Source organism: Delphinus delphis, chromosome 8 (genome assembly GCF_949987515.2).
Source record: "Delphinus delphis chromosome 8, mDelDel1.2, whole genome shotgun sequence".
Classification (NCBI taxonomy): Eukaryota; Metazoa; Chordata; class Mammalia; order Artiodactyla; family Delphinidae; genus Delphinus; species Delphinus delphis.
This window is the reverse complement of record NC_082690.1, coordinates 61,376,650-61,391,253: the sequence shown is the minus strand read 5'-3', so window position 1 is coordinate 61,391,253 and position 14,604 is coordinate 61,376,650. Positions and strand designations below refer to the sequence as shown.

The 14,604-nt window shown below is 42.9% G+C and overlaps 1 protein-coding gene and 1 non-coding gene across 6 annotated transcripts in view; one reads left to right on the top strand and one right to left on the bottom strand.

The window, feature by feature from the left end:
- Window positions 1-14,604, bottom strand: part of STIM1 (stromal interaction molecule 1) — a 192,530-nt gene that overhangs the window by 93,778 nt on the left and 84,148 nt on the right. The window lies entirely within an intron of this gene.
- On the top strand, window positions 4,408-4,479 carry TRNAW-CCA (transfer RNA tryptophan (anticodon CCA)). The gene has a single exon. It is a non-coding gene; the product is annotated as a tRNA-Trp (tRNA).

Below are 14,604 nucleotides of genomic sequence, written 5' to 3'. Positions count from 1 at the left end.
TTTTTTAAATTAATTTTTATTGAAATATAGTTGCTTTACAATGCTGTGTTAGTTTCCACTGTACAGCAAAGTGAATCAGCTATACGTATACATATAGCCCCTCTTTTTTGGATTTCCTTCCCATTTAGGTCACCACAGAGCACTGAGTAGAGTTCCCTGAGCTATGCAGTAGGTTCTCATTAGTTACCTATTTTATACATAGTATCAATAGTGTATATGTGTCAATCCCAATCTCCCAATTCATCTCACCCCCTGCCCCGCTCCTTTCCCCCCTTGGTTTACATATGTTTGTTCTCTACATGTGTCTCTATTTCTATTTTGCAAATAAGATCATCTGTACCATTTTTCTAGATTCCACATATATGCATTAATATACGATATTGGTTTTTCTCTTTCTGACTTACTTCACTCTGTATGACAGTCTCTAGGTCCATCCACGTCTCTACAAATGACCCAATTTCGTCCCTTGTTACGGCTGAGTAATATTCCATTGTATATATGTACCACATCTTCTTTAACAGTTGTTTAATTTATATTAAACATAATTAAAGAAAGTCATCAGTGGAAAAATGATAATCCATAACATCAACTATATATAAAGCTCCAATGAGCAACACAATGAGATATACCTCTGAGTTTCAGCATTTCTGACTTTGTACCTCATGCAGGCTTACCACGGTCAGCTTACAGCTGCAGTTATCTGAGGGTATCTGAGGGCAGAGCTATGTCTTTTTCATTTTTTCATAGCACCTACTACCACCTCACACATGATATACTTGTTCATTTATTTGTTTATTGTCTGTCTCCCTCCAATAGATGTAAGGTTCATAAGCAGGGACTTTTTTTGTTTACTGCAGTAGCTCCAGGGACTCATATAGTGCCTGGCACATAGTAGGTATTCAGTATAGATTTGTTGAATGAATAAATAAATCTTTGTCTTCCCTAATGTGCAGAGCAGACTTCTCCTCTCTACCTGACTTTTTTTTTTAATAAATTTATTTATTTTTGGCTGTGTTGGGTCTTCGTTGCTGTGCGCAGGCTTTCTCTAGTTGCATTGAGTGGGGGCTACTCTTCATTGCAGTGCATGGGCTTCTCATTGCGGTGGCTTCTTTCGTTGCAGAACACGGGCTCTAGGCATGCGGGCTTCCATAGTTGTGGCTCGAAGGCTCAGTAGTTGTGGCTCACAGGCTCTAGAGCACAGGATCAGTAGTTGTGGTGCACGGGCTTAGTTGCTCCATGGCACGTGGGATCTTCCAGGACCAGAGCTCGAACCCGTGTCCCCTGCATTGGCAGGTGGATTCTTAACCACTGCGCCACTAGGGAAGCCCCTCTACCTGACTTTTAAATGTTGGGCTTTCAAAGAATGCGGGCTCGGTCCTAGGCTCTGTTCTCATACTACACTCTCTCCTAAGTAATCTTACCTCTCCTCATAGCTTCAACTACCCTTTAAAGAAATTACTAGCCATTACCAACTCCCAAAAAACAAAATGTTGTTTCTGGTTCAAGTTTCACTTTTGGCCTACAGAAACCCACAGACTCCAACTACCTACTAAACATCTCCATGTGGATGTGTAACAGGCACCTCAACTCATAACGTCTAAGTCTAAACTCATTACCTTTCCCCCAAACTTCCTACTTCACCAGTTGTTTGTGTCAGAAACCTTGACATCTCACTCTCCCTCACTCCCCACATTTAATCAATCACCAATCCTAGTTCAAGACTCTTAACTATTCCAGATCTCATTCTCCACACAGCATGTCACTCTCAGCAGAGAGATTCTAAATACTTAATGAGCAATCAGCAGGAGTGCTGGCTATAGGCAGTGCTGGTGCGTACCACCTGCATATCTGTCCAAGGCCTCTCCCTTCCTAAAACCCTTCAAAAGTTTCTCATTATTCTCAAGATAAAGTTCAGGACTTCCCTGGTGGCGCAGTGGTTAAGAATCTGCCTGCCAACGCAGGGGACACGGGTTTGAGCCCTGGTCCGAGAAGATCCCACATGCCGCGGAGCAACAAAGCCCATGTGCCACAACTACCGAGCCTGAGCTCTAGAGCCCGCGAGCCACAACTACTGAAGCCTGTGCGCCTAGAGCCTGTGCTCCACAGCAAGAGAAGCCACCGCAATAAGAAGCCCGTACACCACAACGAAGAGTAGCCCCCGCTCGCCGCAATTAGAGAAAGTCTGCGTGCAGCAACGAAGACCCAACGCAGCCAAAAATAAATAAATACAATAAATAAATTTATTTTAAAAAAAAAAGTTCAAAGTCCCTACTGTGGCCTGCCAGGGCCAGAACGATCTGCCACCTGCCATCTTTCTGGTCTCATGTCCAGCAATTCCTCCTGCTTCGTGTGACCCTTCTTTGATGTGCCAAGTTTCTCCCTCCTTTCCACACAGCACAGTGGTTCTCAGCTCTGGCAGCATATTAGAATCACCTAAGGAGCTCTTAAACTGCTGACACGCAGCCCCCAGTATCTCTGTGGGTGAGACCTAGGTATGGGTTTGGGTTTGGGGGTTGTTTTTTTTTGTTTTTTCTTTAATTGAGAAATAACACACATATAGTAAAGTACATAAATAAACATAAGGATCAATTTAAATATATATATGTGTGTATATATATATATATATATATATATATATATATCCATGTAACTTTCACCAAAATCCAGATACAGAACATTCCTAACACTCCAGGAAGACTCCCTCCCCTTGTCCCTCTCCAATCACTACTACCACGACCCCACAGCGGTAATCACTATTCTGACTTTCATCACCATAGATAAGTTTTGCCTTTTTTTCCGACATTTATTAAAATGGAGCATGGGGCTTCCCTGGTGGCACAGTGGTTGAGAGTCTGCCTGCCGATGCAGGGGACACGGTTTTGTGCCCCGGTCCGGGAGGATCCCACATGCCGCGGAGCGGCTGGGCCCGTGAGCCATCGCCGCTGAGCCTGCGCATCCGGAGCCTGTGCTCCACAACGGGAGAGGCCACGACAGTGAGAGGCCCGCGTACCGCAAAAAAAAAAAAAAAATGGAGCATGGATATTTTTAGGGTACAGTTGTACACAATAAAATGCCCCCATTCTAAGTATACAGTTCTATGTGTTTGACAAACATATGCATTCATATGACCACCACCCTGATTAAGATCTAGAACACCTCCATGGTCTCAAAATGCTCCCACTTGGCTCTTCAGTGCCAACCTTCATCCCCGTCCCCACACAACCACTGATCTGATTTCTATCATTAGAAATTAGTTTTGCCTCTTCTAGAACTTCAAATAAATATAATCACAGCTCTGTACTCTTTTGTGTCTGGCTGCTTTTGTTCAGCATGATTTGAGATTCAACCATGCTGTCACGTGAATCAGTAGTTTGCTCCAATTTATTGCTGAGTAGTATTCCATTGAATGGATATACAATTTGTTTATCCATTAACCAATTTCTAGCTGTTACAAATAAAGGTTATGAACGTTAAGTGTATAAGTCTATGTGTGTACACGTTTTCATTTTTCTTGAGTGAAAATGAGTGTTTTATTCCTTGAGTTCCACTAGGGGTGGAACTGCTGGGTTAGATGACAGGGGTATGCTCAACTTTTTAAGTAACTGCCAAACTGTTTTCCAAAGCAGTTGTATCACTTTATACTGCCACCAGTAAGCACCAGTACGAAGCACCAGTCCTGTTGCTTCATATACTCTCTTATACCTGGTGATAATGCTAATGTGAAGCCCAGGTTGAGAACCACCTAGAATTCCTTTTATATGAAAGGCTCTTCTCTTTCTTAACCTGCAAACTCTGACTCATACTGCTAGTCTCAGCTTAAATACTTTTTCTCCAAAGAATCTTCTTTGATTCACCTTCTTTCCCAAACTAGTTTAGGCCCAAATTATATTTTCTCCAAAGTACCCTATATTTTTCATTTATAACACTTTTCACAATTGTAATTATCTGTGTGATACTTTGCTTAATATCTCTCTTCTCCACTAAACTGTAAGCTCCATAGCAGCAGGAATCATGGCTATCTTCTTCGTGGCTGAATCCTAGCTTCTAGCCAAACTCTAGCACCTAGCAAAGTCCCTAGCACAACAGTTGGGCTTCAATAAACATTTGTTGTATAAACAAATGAATGCCCAAAAGAACCTGTTGCATGAAGGAGCAAATTCAGAGATGAACAAATACAGTCCTTGCTCACAGAAAGTACTAGAATGAGCATAGTACATGAGTTACAAAGACACAAAGTAGAATATGGTAAAGGGTCAAGAGACCAGAGCAACAGGAGACAGCACAGTCTGAACAACAGGTAGAAGGCAGTGGGGGCAGAAGGGAAGGCTACCTAAGCACAGCAACCCAAAAGCAAGGAGCACAGCACCTCACATGGTTTGATTTATTAAAAGAGCCAAAGTCAGAACTTCCCTGGTGGTCCAGTGGTAAGACTCCATGCTCCCAATGCAGGGGGCCCGGGTTCGATCCCTGGTCAGGGAACTAGATCCCGCGTGCATGCCACAACTAAGAGTTCGTATGCTGTAACTAAGAAGTCTGCAGGCCACAACTAAAGATCCCGCATGCTGCAACTAAGATCTGGTGCAGCCTAAATAAATAAATAAATAAACAAATAGGCCAAAGTCAAAGGGTTCTTTTTGCCAATCTTTCAAAAGCTCCTGGCATAGAATGGGAGTAACGGATAGTGGGATCTCTCATCATACTCAAACTCTAAATGGCAGAGTTGGAGGAGCTCTGGAGGACATTAAGGGCCACTGCTCACTTTACAAGTAGAGAAGGAAACTGAGGCCATGAAATGGGGTTGTTTTGCCGTAGGTGGGCTGGCAAAATACTGTTAGAACCAGATTAGAAGCCTCACTAACTTTTTTTTAATTTATTTTATTGAAGTATGGTTGATTTACAATGTTGTGTTGATTTCTACTGTGCAGCAAAGTAATTCAGTTTTACATATATGTAATATTTTTAAATATTCTTTTCCATTACAGTTTATCATAGGATATTGAATATAGTTCCCTGTGTTCTACTGTAGGACCTTGTTGTTTATCCATTCTAGATATAATAGTTTGTATCTGCCAACCCCACACTCCCAATCCATCCATCCCCCACCCCCCTCCCGCTTGGCACATACAAGTCTGTTCTCTATATCTGTGAGTCTGTTTCTGTTTTATAGATAAGTTCATTTGTGTCATATTTTAGACTCCACATATAAGTGGTATCATATGGTATGTGTCTTTCTCTTTCTGACTTACTTCACTTAGTATGATAACCTCTAGGTCCACCCATGTTGCTGCAAATGGCATTATTTCATTTTTTTATGGCTGAGTAGTATTCCATAGTACATGTACACCACATCTTCTTTATCCTTTCCTCTGTCAATGGACATATAGGTTATTTCCATGTCTTGGCTATTGTGAATAGTGCTGCTATGAACATAGGGGTGCATGTATCTTTTCGAATTATAGGTTTTTTTCTAGATATATGCCCAGGAGTGTGATTGCTGGATCACATGGTAGCTCTATTTTTCGTTTTTTGAGGACCCTCCAAACTGTTCTCCATAGTGGCTGCACCAACTTACATTCCCAACAACAGTGCAGGAGGGTTCCCTTTTCTCCACAGCCTCTTCAGCATTTGTTATTTGTAGTCTTTTTAATGATGGCCATTCTGACTGGTGAGAAGCCTCACCATCTTCTTATACCATGTCTTGTGGCAAGACTATGGTTGGGAGATCCTGATGAGCCTGTGCAACAGGGCTTCTTAGAACGACTAATTCTTACTCTCCAAGGCCAACAAACAGGGGTAGCGGGGAATGGGTTCCATTAGGTTCTATTTGTCTATTAAGGGCAAACACAGAAGCCCTAACTGAGCTTGTGCCATTCCCCAAGCAGGGTAAAACAGAACTTCCCGGTTTTGCCTTAACTTCTTCAGTGTCTAGCACTAGCCAAAGGCCCCTTCTTCACTAGGACTTAGAAACAAAGTTAAAAAGACACTAGAGGGGCACTCAGTCACCACTTTGTGTCCCATTTCTACCATCTTCCTCCTCTCAGTATTCTTTTCTTCAAATTTTGATCTCACAAGAAGCCTCCTTCCAGAAGAAGATGGCTAACCCTTAAAGTTAGTCCCCACCAAGCAGGCCATGCCCTCAATAACTTGGGCTTCTGGTCCTTCTGGCTGTTCTGACTCCTGGTGCCTACTCCTGGGTCTCCTGCAGGGCTTTGGACTCTTGCCCATCTGCTTAACAGCCTATTTGCCTGCACTTTTAAACCTATAACCTTTCTGACTGAATTAGAAGTGTCTGACCCCAAATTCAGTGCTCACATGCTGGCATTTTAACACTCATTTATGACTTTCAAACAGCTATTTGATGAAATAGCTAGCTAAAGGCAGTGGCAGTACAAAGAGAAGAAAGACACACTTTTCTGGCCTCCAGGGTCCCCTCCATTCCTACCCCCCAATTATTAAAATATATACTGAATTACATAAGTGGTAGATGTAGGTCTTTGAATCTGACTTTCTTATACCCTGACTACTCCTAAGGATTAATTTTCTTATCTGAAAAATCAGTAAAGTCCTTTAAAATCGGTAAACCCCTATAAAAATGTCAGTCATTCATTTGTCAGTTCTCTATTCTTTGCTTTACCTGTGAGTCTGATGTTCCCAACTACAGCAGGAGGAGTCTGATTTTTCCAGTATCCCTTGTGTCTGGCCCTGGGCTGGGCAGCACAGTACCCGGCTCTAGTGACAACTGAAAGGTGCGTACAGGTTTGGAAGATTCACTTCCTCGGCTCTGGGGTCCCACACACCACAGGTCTTTACATTCTTTACATTCTGAAGGCGTCTGTGCCAAGAAGTGTGACTGTCCCAGAGAAATTCAACACACTCTCGTTCAAAAGCCACCCCAAATTCTCTGATCTGGCGCCTGACCCAAACATTCCTGTGTCCTGGCCAGTACTTGTCAGGGTCTGCGATGGCCAAAAAAATAATGACAAACAACTCAAAACAGCTTTCTGCTAGGAAGAGTTTTCTAACAGTGCTGGGGTGGCCATCCAAGGACCAGCCCAGATAGGGACTTGGCGCAGTGCCCTGGGGAGATGTCCAACCTATTAGTGGACCCTCTAGGATTATACCCTCTGGGTTCAGAAGTGGGGCTGGCTCCCAATAATCAGTGCTTATCACAGCAGCCCCAAGAGCACAGTGATAAAGGCCTTTAAGATATAAACACTGAGGAGCCAGGCACACCAGTGCATGGGGTAAAAACAATGTGGATTACAGTTTCCATAGCAACAAGAGGTTCTTCCTCAAGCCTCCCAGGCCTACTGCTGGCTGGCTTACCAGAGAACACATTCCTAGGCTCCAAAAGAGACCAAGACTAGGAGAGAACTTCTCACCATCTTTCTGCCCCATATAAGCCTCCACTCAAACAATACAAGGAAGCTAACTGGGCCCCCTTCTATTTTCCTGAGAGAAGATAACCAAGAACACCTACTGAAAAACCTGGCAGTCAGGATGATCGTTTTAAGAACTAGGTTCGCAGCCCTTCCTTACCTGATGCAGCTCTCAGCTATGGTGGCAGAGCAATTCCCCTGAAGAGGGACTATTAGGAATGAAGTATGCCTGAGCCTCCTTACAGCCCAGGCTCCCTGACCCTGCTCCCTCATCTGCACAAGACTGATGCTATTTCTGAGGAAAGGTCTCTCTGGCAAAGCACATTCCAGCTCACAGAGAACGGAGTTCAGGTCTCAAAGTCTCTTGCCTGGGTTACTACAATAGCTTCCTCGCTGATCTCCCTGCCTCTGCTCTAGTCTCTCTTAAACTCATCCTCTACCAAAGCAGTCAGTATAATTTTTCTAAAATTCAAATCTGACTAGACCACGGTCCTGAATAAAATCCTTTTCAGGTTCCCATAAAAACCTGTACACAAATGTTCATAGAAGTTTTATGTGTAATGGCCAAAAAATGGAAGCAGGCTATATGTCCTTCAAGAGGTGAATGGTTACACTCTAGTACTTACATATTACTCAGCAATAAACAGGAATGAAGTAATGATTCACATACCTTCCCTGGGCGAAGTCCCAGGGAATTATGCTGTGCAAAAAAAGCCAATTCAAAAAGGTTACAAACTCCACAATTCTATTTATATAACATTTTTTTTTTTTTTTTTTTTTTGCGGTACGCGGGCCTCTCACTGCTGTGGCCTCTCCCGCTGCGGAGCACGGGCTCCGGACGCGCAGGCTCAGTGGCCATGGCTCACGGGCCCAGCCGCTCCGCGGCATGGGGGATCCTCCCGGACCGGGGCACGAACCCACGTCCCCTGCATTGGCAGGCGGACTCTCAATCACTGCGTCACCAGGGAAGCCCTATATAACATTTTTTAAAGGGCAGAATTTTAGAAATGGAGGATAGAGGGGTTAGGGACACAGAAGGGCATGGGAGGGAAGGGTGTGATTACAGGACAACATGAGGGAATTCCCTGGCAGTCCAGTGGTTAGGACTTGGCGCTTTCACTGCCAAGGGCCCGGGTCGATCCCTGGTCGGGGAACTAAGAACCCCACAAGCCACTCGGCCGGCTGAAAAAGAAAAAATAAAATAGAATGATAACATGAATGATCCTTACGGTGTTGGAACAGAACTTGGTACACACACACACACACACACACACACACACACACACACACAAATACATGTAAAAGTGAGGAAATCTGAACAAGATCAGTGGATTGTGTTAATGTCAATATTCTGATTGTGATATTATACTACAGTTTTTCAAAATGTTACTGTGGGGGAAACTACACAAAGTTTCCCAGTGATCTCTATATTATTTCTTTTTTTTTTTTTTTTTTTTTTTTTTTTTGCGGTAAGCGGGCCTCTCACTGTTGTGGCCTCTCCCGTTGCGGAGCACAGGCTCCGGACGCGCAGGCTCAGCGGCCATGGCTCACGGGTCCAGCCGCTCCACGGCATGTGGGATCTTCCCGGACCGGGGCACGAACCCGTGTCCCCTGCATCGGCAGGCGGACTCTCAACCACTGCACCACCAGGAAAGCACTTATATTATTTCTTAAAACTGCAGATAAAGCTATAATTATCTCAATAAAAATTCTAATTTAAAAACAAAATCCTTTGCAGGGCTCCCAAATTCCTACAACAGTGATTCCTAACTTTTTTTCAATGAGTAATTCAAAAAAGCTCCATATAATAATGGTTGCTCTTTTAGTATCCACCAACTGAAAAATGATAGTGGAAATAATATGGATTCAAGAGACACCCCTCAAGGACCCTTTTCAGGGCTTCAGATCCCCAAGACTGGAAACCCCTGGCCCATATAATGAATATAAATGAACAAAGCATACAAGGTTTTTCAAGAGGTGGTCCCTTCCGAGTTCTCTAGCCTTACCCCATGCTGCTCACTCACACATACCCCACGTTCTCACCGCACTAAACCACATGCAATTCCATAAATACACAAGATTCACTTTGCGGCTTTGTACATGATGTACCCTCTGCCTGCAATATCCTTGCCCCATTCTATGCCTGACTAACTCCTACTCAAGTTTCAAGATTCTACTCAGGCTTTTTCTAATTCCTCCAAGAAGTCTTCTCTGCACCGAAACTCCTAGGGTTAGATTGGGAGCCCCTCTTCTGTGCTCTCATATTCCCTGTGCTTCCCTCTATCACACTTAGACCAATTACTCAACTTCTTGATGCCCCATCTCATTTTATTTATTTATTTATTTTTGGCCACGCCTCACAGCTTCTGGGATCCTAGTTCCCCAATCAGGGATCAAACCCGGACGCCCGGAAGTGCAGAGTCCTAACCACTGGACTGCCAGTGAAGTCCCCTCATTTCGTTATCTTAAAATAAATAGAAAATAATATGTACCTATCTCATAAAGTTGTGCAAATTAAATGAGTTAATACATCTAAAGTACTTCAAATAGAGCATGGCACACAGTAAGCGTTCGATTACTACCAAGTTGTTTTTGTTCTAATTGTCTGTCTAACCACTACAGTAAAAGATACAAGCAGGAATCAGTATTTGCATCCATCTCTAGGTCTATGGTAGGTGCCTGATCAATATTTGGGAAAAGAATTAAGGGATCTAAGTTTGAGGTAAGGAGGTAGAATTTAAGTCAATGGTAGCACGGGGGATCTAGAAAATTGGGAATTACTACTAAGAGCAAGAGGTAAGTATAGGGTGCAAGCAAGGAATAAGATAGCCATCTCAGAAAGGTAAGCACTATTACACGTTACTGAGAACTTGGGTGAATAAACACAACTGAGAACTGCTAAATTATACATATCTCCTAACCTGGCTTTGGCTGTACTCAATTATTATGAAGAACTCCCTTTGATTTGTCATTGTAACTTGTTAACATTGAGCTGAAAAAGTTGCTTAACCTTTTGGAGGCACTGTTTCCTCCTCTGTAAAATGTGGCATAATAACACAATTTACTAAGTATTTAAGATTATGCAAGAAAACTACCTAGCCCATTGATTGAAGTAAAACTACTTTGGTCTGGATAAATGTTATGTCTTCCCCTTGACTCAAAAAAATTTTTTTTCTCTTAAAATTTTGAAAATATATCCCTTGAATAATAACTACCTAGCTGATGGGAGAATGAGATGTATGTGAAACCGACCTACACAAAGTACCAGCTTGACAAAGGGTGTAGACGGGTACCTAGAATTACTCTCCCCTCAGCTCCTCATGTTTAATGGAGACTTGCTGGCCCTTCAAGGCCCAGGGAAAGTCCATCTCCACCGGGAAACCTTCTTGAACCACTCCAGCCCCTATGAGTCTCCCCTTCTGAGGTCAGAGCACTGAACCCAGTCTGGTCCAGGCACCACCTCATAAGGTTTCTTCTAATCATAATTGAATTATGTCCCCCACGTGGCCTGTTAGCTCCTCTGGAGTGGGACTTGACTGTCTTGCTGCTATCTCCACAAGAACAGAATTAAGGACATTCAAACTGCCTAAGGGAGAAAGGGAGGATGAACATGACAAGAACTATGCAGCAACTTCTACATATGGTGTCTCTTTACAACTCTGTGAAGGTGGTACCTTTATTATCCCCAATATAAGATGAGGAAACTGAGGCCCAGATATACTACATGACTTACTCAAGTCACATAAATGGTGAAAGTAGGGCTGGAACTGGGATACTATCTATCTCCAGGGTCTTCATAATAATAAGTGCATATTGGTATCTGCCTGGTTACCAACCATATAGCTGATTTGTTAGGCAATTCGGTCACACCAGCCTCCCAATCTCAACTCCTCTTTGCTGCCAATTTGGGCCCGAGACAGTTGTTTGACTTTCTTTCTTCCTCTTATTTTGTCCCACATAGGAAATGCGAAGGGAGCTCCCCTGTGTCCCTTCCAGGTTGGAGTATGTGGAAGAAACAGGCTAAACCAAGGGCCCTTCAGGGGTAATAAAAAGGGAGGCAAATATTCATATCCTATAATATCAGAGCCAGAAAGACTCACTAGTTAAATTCTCTGGTTTTACAGATGAGGATGTTGAACCCTAAAAGGCAAGGTTATTTGCCTAAGGTCACACAGCTGAATGGAGACTGAAACCCTGTCTCCCAGCTCCCAAATTAGCGCTCATTTTGGTCTACCCTGCACCACCAGGCCATGAAGACAGAACTGGAGTATGAACTGTCAGGCCTGTCACTAAGCAAAAAAGCCAAACACTGTAAACACAGGAAATGGGCTGGGGTGAGGTTCAGAGGGCGTAGCAACCTTTGCCAAGTTAGAAGTGTTCACGGGTTTCCTGTCCACAGCTGTTAACTGTCACAGAAACGCTCCAGAAAGTAATACAAGGCAGAGAAAAAGGAAACGACTGAGGCTTAGAATTGACTATAAATTATTCAGGCCAACCCACTTAGTTTTACAGATGAAGAAGCTAAGACCCCCCAAAAAAGAAAAATGACGTGTCCAAACTCACACCATAGAATTTAAGGACCCTTAGAAACCACTTACGTGGTTCAAATCTTTCACTTTAATGATGAGCTGTCTGAGACCCAGAAAGGGAAAGAGTCTTGCCCAATGTCACACAGCTAGACTGGGTCAGAGGCAGCACTGGAACCCGGGTCTTCTACCTCACAGGCCAGTATGCGTCCCACTAGTTAGAGTGAATAAGATAAAGGGGTTTGCCTCAGATGATCTGAGTGCTGTTTTGGTCTCGGAAAAAATACATGTCAGGAAATTGAAAATAAGCAGAATATACTAACAGCTAATGAAGAATGACAAGGACCATACAGAGCAAGCTTAAAGGAGCCAAAACCAAAGTGGTCTGGTTGCTTAAGACACTTTGGGAAACTAAGAGGCAGAAAAATATTTTGGCTATTCTAGGAACTTAAAATCCAAATAAGAACAAGTAGGGAAGGCAGACAGAAAAGGTCGGAAACCCTAAGGGAAATCCCAAGGTACTGCTTCCTTCTTCCGTCCTAGGCCAAAATATCCAGAAAACATCACCGCAGGAGCAACCCTGGGTTCAGCAGGCCACTATGGGGTACTATAGTAATCAGCAGATTCCCGGGCCCCACATGCCACACAGCTGGCAGGTGTGGTGGGGAACTACATTTACACAACTCCTGGCAGTTCATATATATTCAATCCTCACATCAGCCCTGAATGACAAGGATCATGACTGCCATTTTTTTTAATTAATTAATTTATTTATTTATTGGCTGAGTTGGGTCTTCGTTGCAGCCCATGGGCTTTCTCTAGTTGTGGTGAGCGGGGGCTACTCTTCATTGCGGTACGTGGGCTTCTCATTGCAGTGGCTTCTTTTGCTGCGGAGCATGGGCTCTAGGCACTCAGGCTTCAGTAGTTGTGGTGCGCAGGCTTCAGTAGTTGTGGCACACGGGCTCAGTAGTTGTGGCGCACAGGCTTAGTTGCTCTGCAGCATGTGGGATCTTCCCGGACCAGGGATCGAACCTGTGTCCCCTGCATTGGCAGGCGGATTCTTAACCACTGCGCCACCAGGGAAGTCCCATGATTGTCATTTAACAGATGTGGAAACTAGGGTTTAGAGAAGACAAGTCTCTTGTTCACAATCATAAAGTTAGTATTGTATATGGCAAATACAGTATTCAAACATAAACTCTCATTCCAGAAATTCTTAGCAAATGCCTGCTGTTCCAATCCTGTGGAACAGGGCTAGGGATACAGTGAGGAAATAGATATAGTGCCCAGCCTACAGGAGTTCCAATCAGGGATTAGAGAGTTAAGTAATAATTATTATAACAATATAGAACATTTTTGAATGCTTACCATATGCCAGGTGCTATTCTAAGCTCTCCACATATACTGCTGCATTTAATTCTCACAGTAATTTAGTGAAGTAGTTACTTTTCTTTTTTTTTTTTGGCTGCACCATGCAGCTTGCAGGATTTTAGCTCCCCAACCAGGGATTACACCCGGGCCACAGTAGTGAAAGCGCTGAGTCCTAACCACTGGACCACCAGGGAATCCCAAGGTAGTTACTATTATTCTCCTCATGTACAGGTAGGAAACTAAGGCACAGAGAGATTAAGTAACTTGCTCAAGAGCACACAGCCAGTAAGTTGTAAAAGTAAGGATTCAAACCCAGGCAGCTTGACTCTAGAGCCTATAATCTTTTCTTTTTTTTTTTTTTAATTTACACAGGTATAGTTTATTTACAATGGTGCATTAATTTTACTTTACAGCTAATTGATTCAGTTATATATACATTCTTTTTCACATTCTTTTCAATTATGGTTTATCACAGGATATTGAATATAGTTCCCTGGGCTATACAGTAGGACCTTGTCGTTTATCCATATAATAGTTTGCATCTGCTAATCCCAAACTTCCAAGCCATCCCTCTCCCACACCCACCACTCCTTGGCAACCACAAGTCTATTCTCTATGTCTGTGAGTCTGTTTTGTATATAAGTTCACTTGTGTCATATTTTAGATTCCACATATAAGTGATATCATATGGTATTTGTCTTTCTCTTTTTGACTTACCTCAGTATGATAATCTCTAGGTCCATCCATGTTGTTGTAAATGGCGTTATTTCATTCTTTTTTATGGCTGAGTAGTATTCCATTGTATATATGTACCACATCTTCTTTATCCATTCATCTTTTGATGGACATTTAGGTTGTTTCAATGTCTTGGCTATTGTCCATACTGCTACTATGATCATAGGGGTGCATTATTTTTTGAATTATAGTTTTATCTGGATATATTCCCAGGAGTGAGATTGCTGGATCATACAGCAACTCTATTTTTAGTTTTTTAAGAAACCTCCATACTGTTTTTCATAGTGGCTGCACCAATTTACATTTCCACCAACAGTGTAGGAGAGTTCCCTCTTTAGAGCTTATACTCTTTTTTAAAAAATATTTATTTTATTTATTTATTTATCTATCTATTTATTTATTTATTTGGCTGTGTTGGGTCTTAGTTGCAGCACACGGGATATTCGTTGAGGCATGCGGGATCTTTCGTTGTGACATGCGGGCTCTTCGTTATGGTTGTGGCGTGCAGGTTTTCTAGTTGTGGCGTGCAGGTTTTCTCTTTAGTTGTGGCATGTGGGCTCTATAGTTTTGCAGCACGCGGGCTCTCTAGTTGA